Source organism: Salmo salar, chromosome 04 (genome assembly GCF_965601325.2).
Source record: "Salmo salar chromosome 04, fSalSal1, whole genome shotgun sequence".
Lineage (NCBI taxonomy): Eukaryota > Metazoa > Chordata > Actinopteri > Salmoniformes > Salmonidae > Salmo > Salmo salar.
Genome location: NC_138294.1, coordinates 67,603,667 through 67,609,070, shown reverse-complemented (window position 1 = coordinate 67,609,070; position 5,404 = coordinate 67,603,667). Strand labels below are relative to the sequence as shown.

Below are 5,404 nucleotides of genomic sequence, written 5' to 3'. Positions count from 1 at the left end.
AAGCGGTACAATCTCCAAAAACGACTGCTCAATAGCACGACACTGGAAGATAAAACGGAGATCAGTCCTTGCCAGGCAATTAAACGGCTTTAGTGAAAGAGCCAAAGTAAGTGCACCCTTATTGTCGAGAAAAACATCCATCCAGTGCCAAGGCAACACGAGTCAGGGAGGCTGAGCTTCTGGAAAGACATCAGTCCCTGGTCGCCTGGGGGGCAGCAGTATCTCTCCCGACATCTGTGGGATTAGCTGGCCTCTCTGTGAGCCCAGCTACCTGCAGTGACGTGAGCCGCCTCCCCAGCAAATGGGCAGCCCTAGTGTATATAAACCCCTGGGAGGCTGGCAGTCCGTCTGTCTATGACTAGGGAACTCATCTTGGACACCCCAGCTTTGAGGCTGCTGACATGGCGGAGACTAACCTGAGAATCAGTGGGGGGGCGGTGAGGTTTGGGGTTCACCTATGGGGGCAACAGGCTCTTCTCTGGGGGCAGGAGTGGTGGAGGTGGTGGCGGAGGGGCTCGACTGGCCCTCTCCAGATCTTTTGGAATTGGGGGGGGGCAGCGGGGCTCGGCATGAGAGGAGGGCTCAGGGATGGGGCTAGGAATGGAGGGAGGCCAGGGTATGGGGCTGGGAATGGGAGGTGGAGGAGGCGGTCTTGGGATGAGAATGGGTGGACATGCCCTGGCTCTAGGAGGTGGTGGTGGCAGGGCAGCAGGGTTCAGGGCTGGAGTGGCCCCACTCAGGGCTCACTTGGGTGGCCGCGTCTTCAAGATCGGAGGCTACCCGTCCTTCCTGAGCTCCACCACCGCAGTGGGTGGTGACGTGGGTGGCCTCAGCCCCGTGCCCAGCATCGACCCCTCGCTGCCCTCCCTCGACACAGTCCAGGTAACCCGCCTAAAGGAAAAGGAGGAGCTGAAGGTTTGCCACCTTTATTGACAAGGTAATGTCACATAGACATTATGTTTTAATGACTATAATCAATAATCAGTGAAAGTTGATGTTGGTATTTAGCCACTGTTTCAGACTTTTAATGAAATTGTATACATTTTTCTATCACAGTAATATTTGAAGTGCATTTGTATTCGAACAACCAAATTAAACTTAATATTTGTATTTCTGCTTGAATAAACACAATTATTAGCATTATGTTTATCAGTATCCCATCTTCCCATCAACATCCTCCACACCCCAATCCTGTGAGGATTTTTCATACATTGACCTACCATAATTAATGTCTGTGCTTCAATCGAAACCCAATTGAGGATAGTATCAGATTGTCCTTGTTTTGGAATTGATAGCAATGCTCATGTATGCATTCAACATTGTTAACATGCTAAAACATATTACACATGTATTGTTTGTATATTGTGCATGTGATTTGGTCTGGCAAAATAAAACAGGCCCATTGGAATGTCCTGAACATCAATGTCCAAAATCATTCAAGCTCATTGAAATTCAGACCCATTCATGGAGAGGAACATCGCCAGAGAGGAACATCACCAGACTGTATGTCTGTGTGTTAACCTAATAGAAATCAATGTGTGTACAGTAATCATCGATCTGGCCTCTCTCACTCTCTGTGGTCCCCAGGCTCGATCTCTGGAGCAGACCAATGCTGTGCTGAGGGCCAATATCTCCATGTTCACCAACCCGGGGGAGGGCGGCCCTGCAAGCACCTCTATCCTGCTCACCTTCGCCATCGGCACTTACAAGACCCAGATCGATGGCCTGTTCTCCACCGAGGCCATTATCGCTGAGATCGAGCACTACAAGAGCCTCATCGACGACGTCCAGAGCAGGTGGAGTGGGGTTAGGGTCGATTACCTCACAATACAGTGGGGCCATAATGAAATAATCTGTGACCCCATAATACACAGTACAGTACATACAGTTGGGTCTACTAGTCTGTAGTGTTCAATACATTAATAATCTGCTGGCCGCACCAGGTCTGAAGATTTTGTTTAAATTTAACTAGGCAAGTCAGTTAAGAACAAATTCTTATTTACAATGACGGCCTACCAGTGGGTTAACTGCCTTGTTCAGGGGCATGACGACAGGTTTTTACCTTGTCAGCTCGGGAATTCGTCCAGCAACCTTTCGGTTACTGGCCCAACGCTCTAACCACTAGGCTACCTGCCGCCCGAAGTCTCTCAGCCTCATGTAGGTGTTGTGACTTTGCTTTATAATTACCTCGGCAGATCAATGCTTTTAATGCTCAGTTGGAGCAAAATCTAATAATAGCCTTCGTTGTTCTCCAGCAGCAGAGTCTTGAGACTTTTGTTCTAAAGAGAATCTGTATCCAATCATCACACAGCTTGAGATTCAATTGATACTGTGAAAATGCTAACAAATACCGACATTTTGTTTCAGCCGAGTACACAATATATTATCCTTTAAACTCATGAAGCAGAATTGTAGACATTGATAATATATTAAACTTAATGCATAAATGTGACTGAAAGTTCATTGATATAAAACCTTCTATTGGTTTTGTGTTAAGATTTGAGGAGGAGACTGCCCAAACCAAGTCATTAGAGATGGACTGGACCACATTAAGAGGTATGGATACATCATGGTGTTGTCATCAAACTATGGAAAGATTAGTCAAACAGAGGCTGCTGGGAGGTGCTATTGGACAGGCTCATTGTAATAGCTGGAAGGGAATACATCGAACACTATCAAACATATGGAGACCACACTTGACCCTGTTCCCTTCAGTCCATTCCTGCCATCACTCCTTCCACCAGCCTCTGCTGATTCAAACAATTGAAATAATGAATGACATTCTGTTTTGGCTAGGAAAACCACTATTCCCATGCTATGATAGGAGGTGAACAACCGCTACCTGAGCATTTTCCAGCTTCAAACCAACATTGGTGGACTGGAAGGTCAGATCAGTCTCTCAAAGCAGGTGTATGATGCTGTGAGTACATGATGACATAACTATTTTACTGAAACATTCCAACATTCTCGCTAAACTTGCAATGCAGGGGGGTTCAGTGCACATTTAGGCTCTCAAAAATGAGCAAACATGAAAACATTGAAGCATGTTTTCCTCTTGGTACACTCTCCCAGCGATAGTTTTATTCGAATTCTACATATGCACTGTTCCTTATCTGCTCCTGTACTCAACCAGTAAAAGCATGCCTTCCCGAGCGTTGTGAAGATGCTCCCCTGACCAGGCGCTGCATTAAAATGTCTCCCCATCAATTATGGAGATTTAGACAAGCTGAGAGCCAGCACTCAACACGAAGCACCGCTGCTGGTCTCCCCCTCTCACTAAATCACCCAGATGATCACCACTGCAGAACCTGACCTTCCAGAAGTGTTCACAACATTAACAATTCACATTACAGATCCTGTGTGACTCTCTCTGTAACATTTCTGCATCCTTAAAAACAGCTTCATTTTGGTACACAGGAGGGACAATATGGGTCTGTAAGTGCAACAAAAACAACACTGTTACAGTATTAATGGGGATCAACAAAGAGTAGGGAACATTTACCAAAGTCATATTGAACCGTGTTCAAATAAAGGCTACATGCCCAATGTGTTTCCAGAGTTCAGTTGTGCCTGTCAATCACTGCTCAGTGTGAGGTCAGCCTTCTCCATGGCCGTGGACAACGCAGACCAGGCCCAGGACACGACCTATGCCCTGACGGACATCAAGGCCCACTACAAAGCCCTGACCCAGCAAGCAGGATGCCCTGGTGTCTGTACAGGATAGTGTATTTACCCTGCAGTGAACTACAGTAGTATCTTGTCTGCATTTTCTCTATTGGTCAAGCTAGTATTATGTTAATGCGATATAAAGTTATCTGAAGTCTGCCAGGCAGTATCTACCGATTGCAAAAATTATAACTAGTTTTGCAAACACCATTGGAACCAGTACAACATCCATCATCTGTCATTCTTATACCTGATTCGTTCCCCCTCAAGTGGATGTTCTTAGTATTGCACTCAGAATATGCTGTATGTTTTAGCCTACACAGGACTGTTTGTTGGAACATTGTCATCCAACCACAAACGTTACACTAAGACTGGTGAGGGCACCATGGAAATGTAACATCTCCTTTTGTCATTTCCAACCCCAGCTCTCCATGACATCCCAGCCCCCAGACTCTGACCCAAACCAAAGAGGAGCAGCACGTGTATGGACTCAGTACAGAGGGAGATGGACAGGCTCAAGCCCCTGGTAGGATTATTATCTTGAAGATAATCTGAGCTGTTGACATGCAACGTTGTCTCAAAGAAAATGTTTGTTTATTTCTTTGATTTCATGAAGTATCCCAGTAGTATCTCGTGGACAGACTATGGAGCAGCTAACCAAATTCCACACAATTTTAGTTCTGGGTTAACCGAGGTTAGACAGAACCTGATAAATGCTCACCAGTGTTAAATAATCAGACCGGACCTCTCCCGTTGTAAAACATCCAGGTGGATGAGGCAGAGTCCCACTCCAGCTCCCACAGACCCATCAGGAGCAGATGCTGACCCTCAACTCGCAGCTTGATGACGTAAGAATGCAGTACACACCTGTTAGAAAACAGACTGATTTCAACCCTGATATGAGGCACTTTCATGTGCAGCATAACCCATGAATCATGCTCTTCTTACAGCAAATAACACACACTATAGTCAAGAGAACCAGGACCTCCTGTCCAGTCAAATGTCTTGATCACTGCATACAAGAAGCTCCTAGACAGTGAGGGTCTCATACATCACCGCTCCTAGACAGTGAGGGTCTCATACATCACCCACAACCATTTAAGGATTGATGCTCTCTGAAGTTGTACATCTATGAGAGTCATGTATTTGTCTCATTTCAGACTGAAGTCGTGCCTCCTAAGACAGCCAGTGGAGGGACGGGTCTGGAGCAGCTACATGTCCTCCAGCCTGAACACAGCTCCCATCTAGGAACTAGTATTACTTGTGTATCCTGAAAAATTATTTTAATAGGTCATCAATGTCAAGATACTGTAAATCCACAAGCAAAAACATGTTATTTCTAGATTTGCTATTCTGATCTTGAGTATTTTACCTTCTGAGGTGCAAAGCAGACCGTTTCTCTTCCAGTCTCAGTATACTGAGGACAGACCAGAGAATCTGCCTACAGAGGCCCAGCTCCATAGGGTTGAGACAGAATTACTAGCAACCCAATATTAAAGTGAACACTGTCCCAAATTCTGTATGAAATGTTTCATATCAATAAAAGCACTATAATGTACCACATTCAATGGGCTTCGAGGTCAGGATTCACACAATGTTCCCTCGTTCAAGGTAAACTTTGCATGTCCTAATTGAATCCTGGCCAATGACAAAGTAATCATAGTTCAAAGGCTTGAACACTCAAGAGAACCTTGTGCATAAGGTGTAGGGGGAAGCAAAGGTTACAGAGACAATATAG

The 5,404-nt window shown here is 45.5% G+C and overlaps 1 pseudogene across 1 annotated transcript; it reads left to right on the top strand.

Annotated features, from left to right (window-relative positions):
* The first annotated feature begins 281 nt into the window (after positions 1–281).
* On the top strand, positions 282–4,683 carry LOC106603633 (thread biopolymer filament subunit alpha-like; annotated as a pseudogene). Its single transcript, XR_014392206.1, has 5 exons — positions 282–937; positions 1,588–1,796; positions 2,498–2,556; positions 2,797–4,192; positions 4,435–4,683. The product of XR_014392206.1 is annotated as a thread biopolymer filament subunit alpha-like (transcript).
* The last annotated feature ends 721 nt before the right edge of the window (positions 4,684–5,404 follow it).